We start from the raw sequence: 17,744 nt of genomic DNA on the forward strand, positions 1-17,744 counted from the left end.
GGTGAACGAGAGAGACGAGTCAAGGATGACACCGAGATTGCGGGCCTGAGAGATGGGAAGGATGGTTGTGCCATCCACGGTGATGGAGAAGTCTGGGAGAGGACCGGGTTTGGGAGGGAAGATGAGGAGCTCAGTCTTGCTCATGTTGAGTTTTAGGTGGCGGGCCGACATCCAGGTGGAGACGTCCTGGAGGCAGGAGGAGATGCGAGCCTGAAGGGAGGGGGAGAGGACAGGGGCGGAGATGTAGATCTGCGTGTCATCTGCGTAGAGATGGTAGTCAAAGCCGTGAGAGTGAATGAGTTCACCGAGGGAGTGAGTATAAATGGAGAACAGAAGAGGGCCAAGAACTGACCCTTGAGGAACTCCAACAGTTAAAGGATGGGAGGGGGAGGAGGCTCCAGCGAAGGAGACCGAGAATGACTGGCCAGAGAGGTAAGAGGAGAACCAGGAGAGGACAGAGTCCGTGAAGCCAAGGTGAGATAAGGTATGGAGGAGGAGGGGATGGTCGACAGTGTCAAAGGCAGCAGAGAGGTCAAGGAGGATTAGAATGGAGTAGGAGTCATTGGATTTGGCAAGAAGGAGGTCATGGGTGACCTTAGAGAGAGCAGTCTCGGTAGAGTGGAGGGGACGGAAGCCAGATTGGAGGGGGTCTAGGAGAGAATGGGAGTTAAAGAATTCTAAGCATCGATTGTAGACGACTCGTTCTAGGATTTTGGAATGGAAGGGTAGTAGGGAGATAGGGCGATAACTGGAGGGGGAAGTGGGGTCAAGAGTGGGTTTTTTTAGGATGGGGGAGACGTGGGCATGTTTGAAGGCAGAGGGGAAGGAGCCATTGGAGATTGAGTGGTTAAAAATAGAAGTTAAGGAAGGGAGGAGGGCAGGGGCGATGGTTTTAATAAGGTGAGAGGGAATGGGGTCCGAGGCGCATCAACCTCTGTATCATAAAAGCCCACAACGTGGGCATCTTCCTTGACTCCTTGCCATTTAAACTCATAGTTAATCTGTCACTAAATCCTGAAGATCCTTTGTTCCACATTTCCTGGATCAGCCCCCTACTTTCACACAAACTGCTATCATCCTGGTACAGACCTACTTCATAACCCAGCCAGACTATTACTTCAGCCTTCTCACTGGTCTCTCTGTCTTTACCCTCGTCTTCTCCTGTCCAAATGTATCTCTGCTACTCAAATCACTTTTCTAAAATGTTGTTCAGCATACACATCTACACTCCCTCAAACTGCTAACAGGTACCCATTTCTCTTTGCACCTAGCAGAAACTGCTTTCTATTGGCTTTGAGGCTATCCACCACCCCTCTCCCACTAAACCCCAGCTCATGCTCTTTGCTCCTCCCAAACTAAATTCACTGTGCCTCCCTGTCTACTCTCCTAGCTCCAACCCCCTGTTCAAGTCCTTCTTCCTAACTAGAACACTCCATTCAAATGTGCCATATCACAGGCTCTCCCCAACTTCAGAGCACTCTTGAAATTACATCTCCTCCAGGAGGCTTTCTCTAATTAAGATCTACCTTTCCAACTCATGCCAATCCAAAAGTCACACTTTACACTTATGTTAACACATTTTTCCTCAGCACTTTTGTATATTCTCAATTTATATTCATTCGCAGTCATTTTTCTTTGTATCTTACCATACTTGTATCAGCAGTTGTTTTTTCTGCCTCAACAGTACTGAGTTCTGCTATACCATGTATTATTTCATTACAATGGATATAACAGGTTAGACAAATTAGGGGGTGCTCTTACAGTGTTTAATACAGTAAAATACCTATGATCATCAAGGGTGTAAAACAATGTACTAGCAGCAACGTAACATTAATATAGGAATTTATATAGAAATAATGTCAAGATGGATCTCTGCACCATCCATCATCTAACCCATAAATTCCCACCGAATCAATGGTTACCACAACAGAATTTGACGAAGACTACAACTACTGTGGTATAAAATAAATGATTCTATTTGTAAATAATATGTGTCTGCCATCTCCTGCTTTTCCACGGAGAAGCAGCGTGGCGCAGTGGGAAGAGCATGAGCTTTGGAGTCAGAGCTCATGAGTTCAAATCCCAGCTCTGCCCCTTGTTGGCTGTGTGACTGTGGGCAAGTCACTTAACTTCTCTGTGCCTCAGTTCCCTCATCTGTAAAATGGGGATTAAGACTGTGAGCCCCACGTGGGGCAACCTGATTCCCCGGTGTCTACCCCAGCGCTTAGAACAGTGCCGACTTTAGCGGCTTTTTGGCCGCCGACCGCCGACTCATCCACGCCGAGACCACCCCCCTTCTCCCGGGAAGCTGAGCCTTGTCATCGCCCGGAGCCTTGGAGCCATTACCGCGTGGGCCCGGGATCTCTGCTCCCCTGGGGCTGAATCGACCACCACATGGACTCGGGAGCTCTCTTCCCAGGCGGTGGTTCCTTGGGCTGCCTGCCCCCCGTTTCCAGCCTAGCTCTTTAGCAGCCTTTTGGCCACCGACCGCCGACTTTAGCGGCTTATTGGCCGCCGACCGCCGACTCATCCACGCCGAGACCACCCCCCTCTCCCGGGAAGCTGAGCCTTGTCATCGCCCGGACCCTTGGAGCCATTACCTCGTGGGCCCGGGATCTCTGCTCCCCTGAGGCGCAGCCTCGGCCCACCCGGCCCCGATTCCCGACAAGCCCCCCTTCGCCTACCGCTCGCCGACTCATCTGCGCTTCCTCCCCCTCCACCGGGGAGCTGAGCCTCGGACCGTCCGGACCCGCGCCCGCCTCAGCCTTTCACAACCTGGACCTCCGCACCCCCACTCGGGAACTCCGACACTACGGATCTTCGCCCCCACAGACCCCCAGCCACCAGCTTCCAGTCCACCCCCCCCCCCCCCCCCGCTCGGGCCCGGGGACATTGCGCTCCCCTTCTCGATCCTGGGGACATTGTGCTCCCCTTCTCGGCCCCAAGGACATTGTGTCCTCGGGGGACATTGTGTCCTCGGGGGACATTGTGTCCCCCTGCTCGGGCCCGGGGACATTGTGCTCCCCAACCGCTCCCCCACTCCGCCCGAGGCGGCCATTTTGGGAAGCCCCCACTCTGCCTGAGGCGGCCATTTTGGGAAGGCCTCACTCCCTCTTCCCTCTTGAGGTGATTCATCTCTCCCGCCCCGCCCCGGGCGACGACGTCCTTGTTCTCACCATGTTATCTTACCTTAGCCGCCGCCCACGGCCGCCACCCACCCCGGACAACCTCAGGGCCCCCCCGCCGCCACAGGGTTATTTGGTCATGAGCTCTGGGACTCTCTCGGCCGCTGGCCGCTTGACTTTGAGTCTGATCGGGTAGGGTCGGCTCGTCCCCCGACCCTGGTCATCGCCTGCTTATTAACACTATTGTAGTGTGCCTTACTGTAGCATGTTGCTATATTTGCGATCTCGCTTTTTATTGTTTATTGTCGTCAGACTTTGAAGTTGATCAGGTCTCCCCTTAATCAAGTCTACCCCCGACCCTGATCATCACCCCTTTTATTAACACGACTATATTGTATCATACTGTATCATGTTGCTATATTAGCACTACTGTATTGTATCATACTGTATCATGTTGCTATATTACCGATTTCGTTTATTACTGTTTATTGTTGTCAGTGCTGCCTCCCACCTCTCTGGCCTCGCCATGTCCCTCCTTCCCCCCTCTCCCTCCCACCCCTTCCTATCCTCCCCTTCCCCTCTCTCGCTCAGCTCTTTCCCGCTCTCTCCTCTGTCTCCTCCCCCCCTCCTCTCTCCCGCCCTAGAACGCCACTTTACCAGCGCTACCCCTCTTCCCCCTCCCCCTACTCTTCCCCCCACCAAACCCCCTCTTCACCCCCTCCCCCCTTCTCTCTTCCCCACCCATGCCCCATCCCAGTCCTCTTGTCCCACCGCCACCCCTCATCCCCCTCTCCCCGTCCAGGGCCCCGCCACCTCCTTCCCATCCAAACCCTCCCCTCCCCCCGCCCTTCCCCCCTCCCCCCCTTGCACCCACAGCTACTTTCAAGTGTGGCCTCTGGAACCCCCGCTCTATTACAGGCAAGCTACCTTTCATCCATGACCTTTTCCTCTCCCGCTCTCTCCTCCTCCTCGCCCTTTCGGAAACGTGGCTCACTCCTGAAGACACGGTCTCCGCCGCCGCTCTCTCCGGCGGAGGCCTCTCCTTCTCCCACTCCCCCAGACTCACCGGTAAGGGAGGAGGCGTCGGCTTCCTCCTCTCGCCCCGTTGCCGCTTCCGCACTATCCCTCCTCCCCCCTCCCTCTCCTTCCCCTCCTTCGAAGCCCATATCATTCGCCTCTACCACCCCCTCCAGTTACTTGTCGCTGTCATCTACCGCCCTCCCGGTCCCACCTCCGACTTCTTCAACCACCTTGACCCCTTTCTCACCTTCCTTCTCTCCTTCTCTCTGCCCACTCTGATCCTTGGAGACTTCAACATAATAATAATAATAATAATGTTGGTATTTGTTAAGCGCTTACTATGTGCAGAGCACTGTTCTAAGCGCTGGGGTAAACACAGGGGAATCAGGTTGTCCCACGTGGGGCTCACAGTCTTAATCCCCATTTTACAGATGAGGGAACTGAGGCACAGAGAAGTTGTGACTTGCCCACAGTCACACAGCTGACAAGTGGCAGAGCTGGGATTCGAACTCATGAGCCCTGACTCCAAAGCCCGTGCTCTTTCCACTGCGCCACGCTGCTTCTCTTCAACATCCATACGGATGTACCCGACGACTCCTCTGCCGCCCGCCTGCTCTCCCTCCTCGACTCTGCCGACCTCCTCCTCCACCATACCGCGCCCACTCACCGACTCGGTCACACCCTCGATCTCGTCATCTCCTACCGCTGCACTATCTCCTCACTCACCAACTCTGAAATCCCTCTCTCTGACCATAACCTTCTCACCTGCCTCATCTCTCACACTCCCTCCCCCTGCAAATCTTCGCTACTGCCCCACAGAGACCTCCGCTCTCTCGATCCCATCCGTCTTTCCAATAGCATCGCTCCTCACCTTGCCGCCCTGTCCTCTCTTCCCACTCTCGACGAGCGGGTCTCCGCTCTCAACTCCACCCTCTCTACTCATCTCGACTCTCTCGCCCCCCTTTCCCTCCGCCGCTCGCGCTCCACTAACCCACAGCCCTGGATCACCTCCTCCGTCCGCCTCCTACGCTCCTATGCTCGAGCTGCTGAGCGCTGCTGGCGAAAATCCAAGCACCAAGCCGACCTCACACACTTCAAATTTATCCTTTCCTGCCTTAACTCTGCCCTCTCCTCCGCCAGGCAAAGCTTCTTCTCCTCCCTCATCGACACCCATGCCCGTCACCCCCGCCGATTGTTCCGGACCTTTAACTCTCTCCTTAGGCCCCCTGTTCCTCCCCCTCCCCCATCTCTCACCCCCAATGATCTGGCCACCTATTTCCTCAAGAAAATCAACACGATCAGGTCTGAGCTCCCCAAAGTCACCCCTCAGCCTCTCCCCTCCCCCCCACCAACCCCCTCCCCTACTTTCCCATCCTTCCCTGCAGTATCCTCAGAGGAGATCTCCTCCCTCCTCGCAAGTGCCACCCCCTCCACCTGCGCCTCGGACCCCATTCCCTCTCACCTTCTTAAAACCATCGCCCCTGCCCTCCTCCCTTCCTTAACTTCTATTTTTAACCACTCAATCTCCAAGGGCTCCTTCCCCTCTGTCTTCAAACATGCCCACGTCTCCCCCATCCTAAAAAAACCCACTCTTGACCCCACTTCCCCCTCCAGTTATCGTCCTATCTCCCTACTACCCTTCCTTTCCAAAATCCTAGAATGAGTCGTCTACAATCGATGCCTAGAATTCCTTAACTCCCATTCTCTCCTAGACCCCCTCCAATCTGGCTTCCGTCCCCTCCACTCTACCGAGACTGCTCTCTCTAAGGTCACCCATGACCTCCTTCTTGCCAAATCCAATGGCTCCTACTCCATTCTGATCCTCCTTGACCTCTCTGCTGCCTTTGACACTGTCGACCATCCCCTCCTCCTCCATACCTTATCTCACCTTGGCTTCACGGACTCTGTCCTCTCCTGGTTCTCCTCTTACCTCTCTGGCCAATCATTCTCGGTCTCCTACGCTGGAGCCTCCTCCCCCTCCCATCCTTTAACTGTTGGAGTTCCTCAAGGGTCAGTTCTTGGCCCTCTTCTGTTCTCCTTTTACACTCACTCCCTCGGTGAACTCATCCGCTCTCACGGCTTTGACTACCATCTCTACGCAGATGACACGCAGATCTACATCTCCGCCCCTGTCCTCTCCCCCTCCCTTCAGGCTCGCATCTCCTCCTGCCTCCGGGACGTCTCCACCTGGATGTCGGCCCGCCACCTAAAACTCAACATGAGCAAGACTGAGCTCCTCATCTTCCCTCCCAAGCCCGGTCCGCTCCCAGACTTCTCCATCACTGTGGATGGCACGACCATCCTTCCCGTCCCGCAGGCCCACAATCTCGGTGTCATCCTTGACTCGTCCCTCTCGTTCACCCCACACATCCTATCCGTTACCAAGACCTGCCGGTTTCACCTCTACGATATCGCCAAGATCCGCCCTTTCCTCTCCACCCAAACGGCTACCTTACTATTACGGGCTCTCGTTATATCCCGGCTAGACTACTGTGTCAGCCTTCTCTCTGACCTCCCTTCCTCCTCTCTCGCCCCGCTCCGGTCTATTCTTCACTCCGCTGCCCGGCTCATCTTCCTGCAGAAACGATCTGGGCATGTCACTCCCCTTCTTAAACAACTCCAGTGGTTGCCTATCGACCTCCGCTCCAAACAAAAACTCCTCACTCTAGGCTTCAAGGCTCTCCATCACCTTGCCCCTTCCTACCTCTCCTCCCTTCTCTCTTTCTACCGCCCACCCCGCACGCTCCGCTCCTCTGCCGCCCACCTCCTCACCGTCCCTCGGTCTCGCCTATCCCGCCGTCGACCCCTGGGCCACGTCCTCCCGCGGTCCTGGAACGCCCTCCCTCCTCACCTCCGCCAAACCGATTCTCTTTCCCTCTTCAAAACCCTACTTAAAAATCACCTCCTCCAAGAGGCGTTCCCAGACTGAGCTCCTCTTCCCCCTCTACTCCCTCTGCCATCCCCCCTTTACCTCTCCGCAGCTAAAGCCTCATTTTCCCCTTTTCCCTCTGCTCCTCCACCTCTCCCTTCCCATCCCCACAGCACTGTACTTGTCCGCTCAACTGTATATATTTTCGTTACCCTATTTATTTTGTTAATGAATTGTACATCACCTTGATTCTATTTACTTGCCATTGCTTTTACGAGATGTTCTTCCCCTTGACGCTATTTAGTGCCATTGTTCTTGTCTGTCCATCTCCCCCGATTAGACTGTAAGCCCGTCAAACGGCAGGGACCATCTCTATCTGTTGCCGACTTGTTCATCCCAAGCGCTTAGTACAGTGCTCTGCACATAGTAAGCGCTCAATAAATACTATTGAATGAATGAATGAATGAATGCTCTGCACATAGTAAGCGCTTAACAAATACCAACAAATACCAACATTATTATCTCCTGTTAGATGGTATGTTCCTTGAGAACAGCAACCTAATTATTTTGTTGTATTCTCTCAAGGACTTAGTATAATGATCTGAATACTCTAGGTGCCCAATGATTAATGAGACTTTTACCATTAAACATAACTTTTACCATTAAACATGTGGCTAATAAGAGTGATATGTGATCAACAACCCCTTCCACATTGCAAACATGCTAGAAATGGAGCACTGTTGCATTTGTTACCCTGGATTCTGGCACCAGTTGATTGTCTCACTTTGTCAAGATCTTGTAAAATCTTATGGGACACTATGTACGGTATGGATAGAAGAAGCATTATTAGGCACAATGAAACAAAAGCTCAAATAATTTGGAATAGAGACAGCAGCATAAGTCAAACCAGTGTGTGTTCAGCAATTAGAAATGGAGAGCTTTCCTTAAAACATAAATATATATGCATGTGAGAGAGGTCCTTTAGAATCAAAGATGCCGCTGACAGTGAAATTTGCCTATGGATCCCTGTGTGAATGAAAAGGCTAATATGGGGACCCTCAATCCCAAACATACTGTACTCACACCCAGACCACACCTTGCTAAAATGACACATTCATTTCCAGCGCCTAGCTTTATTTTTCCTTTTGCCCCCTTGTCTCACGATCCTTATGGAACTTCTTCTCAAAAAGAGAAGTAGCATGACCTAGTGGAAAGAGCAAAGGCTTCAGAGTCAGGGGGCCTGGCTTCTAATTCCAGCTCTGACAATTGCTTGCTGTGTGACCTTAGGCAAGTCACTTCACTTTTCTGTGCCTGAGTTTCCACAGCTGTAAAATGGGGATTAAATACCTGATCCACCTCCTACTTAGACTGTGAGCCCCATGTGGGACAGGAGCCAAGACCAACATGATTGCCTTGTTTCTACCCCAGTGCTTAGAACAGTGCTTGGAACATAATAAGTGCTTAACAAATACCATAATAATAAAAAGAGCCACATGCTAATCTAGTTGCTGCAACTGATTTCCAGTTTTCACCTGGAATGCAGCATTGTGGTGTTGTACTGTATTTTAAAATCATTTCCTCTGTTGTTGCTTTTGGTTTCCCAATTCCATCTGCCTATTCAACAAGGTGCTTGAGTATCACACTATAGCCCATTCTGCTCACAGATTCCATCCAATGCAACTGTGTTGAGATGGACAAAGCTACAATGCTAGGAGACTGACTTCATTCTAGGCCTGGGTCATTCTTGGTCCTTTCTTGTCATTTGATGTTGAGTATAACCGGTAAGTGATGTTGACGGAATTTTCAAGTGGGCATTGTAAAGATGGGACAGCACTCGAAAGCTTTATAGAGCTTTACTGTGATCTGGAGTCTTCCCTGAATAATTCACAGTACTCTAGTTGTGTCAACTAAAAAGTCATCCTTAGCTCTTCTGTATGTTATTTCTATCCTGGGCACTTTGAAATATATGTGCATTTTCATTTAGTTTTCATTTGTATATTAAATTACTTGTTTTGCTATTTCTTCCTGATACAGTTGAACTACATCCTGCTTTACCCTCCTATAAGACTATTTGTTAGCATTTTTTTGTCTGCCTTCCCCATTAGATTGGGAACTCCTTGAATGGAGGGACTATGTATCTTGCTCTGTGTATTCTCTTGAGTGCTTGGTAAACTGCTTCATCCTCAGTCGATGATCACCCTACTTCCAATCCCACAGCACTTACGTATATATCTTTAAATTGCATAGTATAAATTACTTATTTATTCATATTACTATCTGCCTCTCCCTCTAAATGGTAAACTCGTTGTGAGCATGGAACGTATCTGCTAATTCTGTTGCTTTGTACTCTCCCAAGTGTTTAGTACAGCACTCAATAAATATGATTGATTGATTAATAAATACCACCGATTGATTAGAGCCTAAGACCAGACAACAACGACACTCTGTTAGACAGTCTCCCATAAGGACACACAAATCCTTTGTATTTGAAGATTATGCCACTGGCATCCTGCAGGAAACTCTCATTCTTTAATTCTACGACACACTGGGTCATCTGCTGTATCTCAGCCAATATCAACAGCATGTATTAAGCATCTCTCTAAAGTTTGGTGACTCCCATGAAATCAAGAACTTCTAATCATCATTAAAGAAGTTAAATGGGCCTGTGTACTCTATCACTTATAGGAAAGTACAGTGCCTAGCACATAAAAAGTGTTTAACAAATATCGCTATTGTTATTGTCGTTGTTAAAGCAGCGTGGCTTAGTGGAAAGAGCCCGGGCTTGGGAGTCAGCAGTCATGGGTTCATATCCCAGCTCTGCCACTTGTCAGCTGGGTGACTGTGGGCAAGTCACTTCACTTCTCTGTGCCTCAGTTACCTCATTTGTAAAATAGGGATTAAGACTGTGAGCCCCATGAGGGACAACCTGACTACCCTGTATCTACCCCAGTGCTTAGAACAGTGCTCTGCACATAGTAAGCACTTAACAAATACCAACATTATAGCATTTTCGTAGAGTGAAGACTTCTCCAGCATCAGTGTTACCCTTGTCTTCCTCAGGCTTGGGCTCCATGGGGGAGAGATGAGACCCAGGCTGCTTCCACCATGGAGACAACACTGGTACCTGCCCCCATCCCGATACCACAAAGCCCCATGCATAAAACCTCTGCTGCCTCAGGGCATCCCTGGACTGCCCCAGAGGCTTTCCTTTCTAGTTCTCTCTTCCCGATTCCAAACCATGGATTGAGTTGAGCTCCTCTGTGCAGCGGAGGTCTGAGCCTCTTCGTCAGCTCCACAATGCAAAGAAAGAGCTCCAAATTGATTTGTCATCTCCATGGTCTCTGGAGTGAGCACCACAGTACTGAAAGGGGACTCCAGGCTGCCTCCACCATGGATCCAATTTGCCCACCTCCTGTCCCCGTCCCTGTCCCCTTTCACCTGTGGCTCCTAGTGAGGGCCTGAACTGCTGCCGCTATGGACAACCTCCATCAGGCACTGGTGCCTTGGTGCCCCTAAGCAGCATGGTTCAGTGGAAAGAGCATGGGCTTGGGAGTCAAGAGGTCATGGGTTCTAATCCTAAATCTGCCATTTGGGCCTCAGTTCCCTCATCTGTAAAATGGGGATTAAGACTGTGAGCCCCATGTGGGGCAACCTGATTACCTTATATCTACCCCATCGCTTAGAACAGTGTTTGGCACATAGTAAGTGCTTAACAAATACCACCATTATTATTGCACTGAACCTAACCCCATGGTTCCAGAGGCCCAAAACCACTGCCTCCTTTCCACACACACCCCAGCTTCAAGGTGTTCCACTAAGTCATGTTGCTTCTCTAGCCACGCTGCTTCTCTTACTATGTGCAATGCACTGTTCTAAACACTGAAAAACTTGGTTAGATGCCACAAAGTTGGTGGCAATGCCTTAACCATATATGCATTGTAAAGGCCACTAGGACCATTTCCATCCTTCTCAAGGGGAGTGCTAACCTTCTCTCCTTTCATACAACACTAGATACAAGGTAATCCGGTTGTCCCACGTTGGGCTCACAGTCTTAATCCCCATTTTACAGATGAGCCTTGTCACCGCCCAGACCCTTTGAGCCATTACCACGTGGGGTCGGGATCTCTGCTCCCCTGGGGCGCAGCCTTGGCCCGCCCGGCCCTGATTCCCGACAAGCCCCCCCCTTCGCCTGCCGCTGGCCGACTCATCCGCGCCGCTACCGCCTCCCCCGGGGAGCTGTGCCTTGGACTGCCTGGACCCGCGCCCACCTCATCCTCTCGCAACCTGGACCTCAGCACCCCCACTCAAGGACTCCGACACTAAGGATCTTCCCCCCCCGCCCCTCCCCGACCCCACAGACCCCCAGATACCAGCCCCCATTCTGCCCCCCTGCTCGGGCCCAGGGACATTGCGCTCCCCTGCTCGACCCTGGGGACATTGTGCCCCCCTGCTTGGCCCTGGGGACATTGTGTCCTCTGGGGACATTGTGTCCCTCTGCTCGGGCCCGGGGACATTGTGCTCCCCAACCGCCGCCCCGCCCCCCCACACTCTGCCTGAAGCGGCCATTTTGGGAAGGCCTCACTCCCTCTTCCCCCTTGAGGTGATTCATCTCCCGCGCCCCCGCCCCGGGTGACGATGTCCTTGTTCTCACCGTGTTACCTTACCTTAGCCACCGCCGACGCCCGCAACCGCCCCCGGACAACCTCAGGGCCCCCGCCGCTGCCTCAGAGACATTTGGTCATGAGCTCCGGGACTCTCCCTGCCGCTAGCCGCTTGACTTTGAGTTTGATCGGGTCGACCTCCGACCCTGGTCATCGCCCGCTTATTTAACACTATTGTATTGTATCATACTGTATCATGTTGCTATATTACTGATTTTGCTTGTTATTGTTTATTGTTGTCAGTGCTGCCACCCACATCTCTGGCCTCACTAGCTGCTTGACTTTGAGTTGGATCAGGTCGACCCTTAATCAAGCCTACCCCCGACCCTGGTCATCACCCGCTTATTAACACTACTGTATTGTATCATACTGTATCATGTTGCTATATTACCGATTGCGCTTGTTACTGTCTATTGTTGTCAGTGCTGCCACCCACCTCTCTGGCCTCACCATGTCCCTCCACCCCCCCTCCTCCCCCCTGCCCCTTCCTATCCTCCCCTTCCCCTTCCCCTCTCTCGCCCAGCTCTTTCCTGCTCTCTCCTCTGCCTCCTCCCCCTCCCGCCCTAGAACCCCGCTTTACCAGCACCACCCCTCTTCCCCCTCCCCCTACTCTCCCCCCCACCAAACCCCCTCCTCACACCCTCCCCCCTTCCCTCTTCCCCACCCACACCCCATCCCAGTCCTCCTGTCCCACCACCACCCCTCCTCCCCATCTCCCCGTCCAGGGCCCCGCCACCTCCTTCCCAATCCAAACCCTCCCCTCCCCCTCTCTGCCCCCTCTTCCCCTCTTGCACCCACAGCTACTTTCAAGTGTGGCCTCTGGAACCCCCGCTCCATTACAGGTAAACTACCTTTCGTCCATGACCTTTTCCTTTCCCGCTTTCTCCTCCTCCTCGCCCTTTCAGAAACGTGACTCACTCCCGAAGACACGGTCTCCGCCGCTGCTCTCTCCAGCGGAGGCCTCTCCTCCCACTCCCCCAGACTCACCGGTAAGGGAGGAGGCGTCGGCTTCCTCCTCTCACCCCATTGCCGCTTCCGCACTATCCCTCCTCCCCCCTTCCTTCTCCTTCCCCTCCTTCGAAGCCCATATCATTCGCCTCTACCACCCCCTCCAGATACTTGTCGCTGTCATCTACCGCCCTCCCGGTCCCACCTCCCACCTCTTCAACCACCTAGAACCCTTTCTCACCTTCCTTTCTCTCCTTCTCTCTGCCCACTCTGATCCTCGGAGACTTCAACATCCACATGGATGTACCCGATGACTCTTCTGCCTCCCGCCTGCTATCCCTCCTCGACTCTGCCGACCTCCTGCTCCACCATACCGCACCCACTCACCGACTCGGTCACACCCTCGATCTCATCATCTCCTACCGCTGCACTACCTCCTCCCTCACCAACTCTGAAATCCCTCTCTCTGACCATAACCTTCTCACCTGCGTCATCTCTCACACTCCCTCCCCCTGCAAATCTTTGCTACTCCCCCACAGAGACCTCCGCTCTCTTGATCCCATCCGTCTTACCAAAAGCATCTCTCCCCACCTTGCCCCCCGTCCTCACTTCCCACTCTCGATGATCAGGTCTCCGCTCTCAACTCCACCCTCTCTACTCCTCTCAACTCTCTCACCCCCGTTTCCCTCCGCCGCTCTCGCTCCACTAACCCACAGCCCTGGATCACCTCCTCTGTCCCCCTCCTATGCTCCTATGCTCGAGCTGCCGAGCGCTGCTGGCGAAAGTCCAAGCACCAAGCCGACCTCATACATTTAAAATTTATCCTTTCCTGCCTTAACTCTGCCCTCTCCTCCGCCAGGCAAAACTTCTTCTCCTCCCTCATCAACACCCATGCCCGTCACCTCCACCAATTGTTCCGGACCTTCAACTCTCTCCTTAGGCCCCCTGTTCCTCCCCCTCCTCCATCTCTCACCCCCAATGATCTGGCCACCTACTTCATCACAAAAATCAACATAATCAGGTCTGAGCTACCCAAAGTCACCCCTCCCCCTCTTGCCTCTCCCGTCAACCCTCTCCCCTACTTTCCCATCCTTCCCTGCAGAGGAAATCTCCTCCCTCCTCGCAAGTGCCACCCCCTCCCCCTGCGCCTCGGACCCCATTCCCACTCACCTTATAAAAATCATCGCCCCTGCCCTCCTCCCTTCCTTAACTTCTATCTTTAACCACTCAATCTCCAATGGCTTCTTCCCCTCTGCCTTCAAACATGCCCATGTCTCCCCCATCCTAAAAAAAACCCTCTCTCAACCCCACTTCCCCTTCCAGTTATCGCCCTATCTCCCTACTACCCTTCCTTTCCAAGATCCTAGAACGAGTCGTCTACACTCGCTGCTTAGAATTCCTTAACTCCCATTCTCTTCTGGACCCCCTCCAATCTGGCTTCCGTCCCCTCCACTCTACCAAGACTGCTCTCGCTAAGGTCACCCATGACCTCCTTCTTGCCAAATCCAATGACTCCTACTCCATTCTAATCCTCCTTTACCTCTCAGCTGCCTTTGACACTGTCAACCATCCCCTTCTCCTCCACACCTTATCTCACCTTGGCTTCACGGAATCCGTCCTCTCCTGTTCTCTTATCTCTCTGGCCGGTCATTCTTGGTCTCCTTCGCAGGCTCCTCCTCCCCCTCCCATCCTCTAACTGTTGGAGTTCCTCAAGGGTCAGTTCTTGGCCCTCTTCTATTCTCCATTTACACTCACTCCCTTGGTGAACTCATCCGCTCTCACGGCTTCAACTACCATCTCTACGCAGATGACACACAGATCTACATCTCTGCCCCTGTCCTCTCCCCCTCCCTGCAGGCTCGCATCTCCTCCTGCCTCCAGGACGTTTCCACCTGGATGTCTGCCTGCCACCTAAAACTCAACATGACCAAAACTGAGCTCCCCATCTTCCCTCCCAAGCCCGGTCCTCTCCCAGAATTCCCTATCACCATGGATGGTACGACCATCCTTCCCGTCTCTCAGGCCCGCAACCTCGGTGTCATCTTTGACTCGTCTCTCTCGTTCACCCCACACATCCGATCCATTACCAAGACCTGCTGGTCTCACCTTTATAATATCGCCAAGATCTGCCCTTTCCTCTCCACCCAAATGGCTACCTTACTGCTACAGGCTCTCGTAATATCCCGGCTAGATTACTGTGTCAGCCTTCTCTCTGATCTCCCTTCCTCCTCTCTCTCCCCGTTCCAGTCTATCCTTCAGTCCGCTGCCCGGCTCATCTTCCTGCAGAAACGCTCTGGGCATGTCACTCCCCTTCTTAAAAACCTCCAGCGGTTGCCTATCAACCTCCGCACAAAACGAAAACTCCTCACTCTAGGCTTCAAGGCACTCCATCACCTTGCCCCTTCCTACCTCTCCTCCCTTCTCTCTTTCCACTGCCCACCCCGCACGCTCTGCTCCTCTGCCGCCCACCTCCTCACCATCCCTCGGTCTCGCCTATCCCACCGTCGACCCCTGGGCCACGTCCTCCCGTGGTCCTGGAATGCCCTCCCTCCTCACCTCCGACAATCTAATTCTCTTCCCCTCTTCAAATCCCTACATAAAGCTCACCTCCTCCAAGAGGTCTTCCCAGACTGAGCTCCCCCCTTTTTCCCTCTGCTCCCTCTACCCCCCCCCTTCACCTCTCCGCTGCTAAACCCTCTTCTCCCCCCTTTCCCTCTCCTCCTCCCCCTTTCCCGTCCCTCCCCCTCAGCACTGTACTCGTCCACTCAACTGTATATATCTTCATCACCCTATTTATTTTGTTTAATGAGGTGTTCATCACCCTGATTCTATTTAGTTGCCATTGTTTTTATGAGATGTTCTTCCCCTTGACTCTATTTATTGCCATTGTTTTTGTCTGCCTGTCTCCCCCGATTAGACTGTAAGCCCGTCAAAGGGCAGGGACTGTTTCTATCTGTTGCCGATTAGTACATTCCAAGCTCTTAGTACAGTGCTCTGCACATAGTAAGCGCTCAATAAATACTATTGAATGAATGAATTAATGAATGAATGCCCCAGAATTGCAGCTGCTGTCGGACACCTCCAACCCCCACCCCATCACAGTCTGGGCTTGACCCTAGTGCCCCGTGTTCCTCTAACACTTTGGTATTTTGGGAGTACCCCTTGTTCCCGCCCCAGCCCACATGGCAGATCCAATCATAAGGTGGAGATCAATGGGAACACTGGAGAAAGGACCAAGACTAATGAATGGATATCACTGGAGACTGAGGAATGCCAACGTCTTGCTCAACCACCAACGACAAGGCAAAAATCCAACCCTCAGCATGGGAACTAACTATAGTTTCCGCTGGGGGAAATCATCTTCAGGAGGTCCAAGGAGAGCTAACTGTGTCCGCTTGGCATGAGGTTGTGAAATTGCACAGATGTGTTAGAACTCACCCGTGTGAGTGGCCCCTGCTCAGTACCTGGACCATCAGGCTCATGCTGAGACCTCCTGGGAATAATAATAATAATGACATTTTTTAAGCACTTATTATGTGCGAAGCACTGTACTAAGCACTGGGGTAGATACAAGCAAATCAGTTTGGACACGGGCTGTCCCACATGTGGCTCACAGTCTTAATCTGTGGTAACTGAGGCATAGAGACGTTAAGTGACTTGTCCCAAGTTACACAACAGACAAGTGGCAGAGCCAGTATTAGAACCCAAGTCCTTCTAACAATGAGGCCCATGCTCTATCCACTAGACCATGCTTCTTCTCTAGGAAGAAGTGAGATTAAAGGTGCCTGACTTGGAGTGAGCTGTTGTCCCTGCCTTCTCTCTGCTACACCTCTCTGGGGTTGGTAGGACTCAACAAAGACAATGAGAGAGTCCTGAAGAGATGCCAATAGCACTTCCCTAGTCTCCTAAAAACACTTTCTACTATGCAAGACCAGGCCCTGAAAAATGCCAAAAACCTACTGATGTGCAAAGACACAGCACTTGTTCTGAGTATGTCACCTATATAGTGGTCCTTTGTATTTGAAGAAGACACAAGTGGATGTTGCCATAACAGTCAGAATCATGAAAAAACAACAAAGTACCTAAACCCAGTGGCATACCCTGATATCATGGCTTAGTAAAATGAGCACGGGCCTAGGAATCAGGAGACTGGAATTCTAGTTCCAGTTCTGTTACTGGCTTAAGCACTGTGCCTAGCACTGGGGTAGGTATTAATATAACAGATCAGGCCCTGTTCCCACAAGGACCTCACATTTAGGTGGACATAAAACAATAATAAAAAATAAGTAACAATGGAATGCAAAGAACAATGAGTAACAGAGAGTTAACAAACCAAGACAACAACAATCAGGACAAGTTGACCTCCAGTTCTTGGAGTTGTGAGTCCTCAGATTCTCCACTGCTTCAGGCAAACCCAACCACATTTACAAACAACCTCAGGGATGCATTGTAAACTCAGTCCTGTTTAAGTTCATTTTTCCACAGTACTGTAGACTATGGGTCTTGCAGTAGCCCTTTTAGCTACATATACACCTATAGGTGAACTTGACTGTTGGTGGCATCTACAAGTGCAAAAGATAGCTTTATATTAATTCTACACTACAGTAATAAAAGATGCAAGATGTCCTGCCCTTGAGAAGCTTAAGATCTAATGGGTAAAAAAATATACCACCATTCATTCATTCATTCACTCATTCAATAGTATTTATTGAGCGCTTACTATGTGCAGAGCACTGTACTAAGCGCTTGGAATGTACAAATCCGCAACAGACAGAGACAGTCCCTGCCCTTTGATGGGCTTACAGTCTAATCGGGGGAGACAGGCAGACAAGAACAGTGGCAATAAATAGAGTCAAGGGGATGTACATCTCATTAAAGCAGTAGCAATAAATAGAATCAAGGTGATGTACATCCCATTAACAAAATAAATAGGGTAATAATATATACAAATGGGCGGATGAGCACAGTGCTGAGGGGAGGGGAAGGGGGAGGAGCAGAGGGAAAGGGGGGAGAAGAGGGTTTAGCAGCGGAGAGGTGAAGGGGGAGTAGAGGGAGCAGAGGGAAAAGTGGGGAGCTCAGTCTGGGAAGGTCTCTTGGAGGAGGTGAGCTTTAAGTAGGTAT

General features: G+C 51.8%; 1 non-coding gene across 1 annotated transcript; it reads right to left on the reverse strand.

The window, feature by feature from the left end:
* Positions 1 to 10,894: 10,894 nt before the first annotated feature.
* LOC114808616 lies at positions 10,895 to 11,022 on the reverse strand. Its single transcript, XR_003756462.1, has one exon. It is a non-coding gene; the product is annotated as a U6atac minor spliceosomal RNA (small nuclear RNA).
* Positions 11,023 to 17,744: the final 6,722 nt, after the last annotated feature.

Source organism: Ornithorhynchus anatinus, chromosome X5 (assembly GCF_004115215.2).
Source record: "Ornithorhynchus anatinus isolate Pmale09 chromosome X5, mOrnAna1.pri.v4, whole genome shotgun sequence".
Taxonomy (NCBI): Eukaryota; Metazoa; Chordata; class Mammalia; order Monotremata; family Ornithorhynchidae; genus Ornithorhynchus; species Ornithorhynchus anatinus.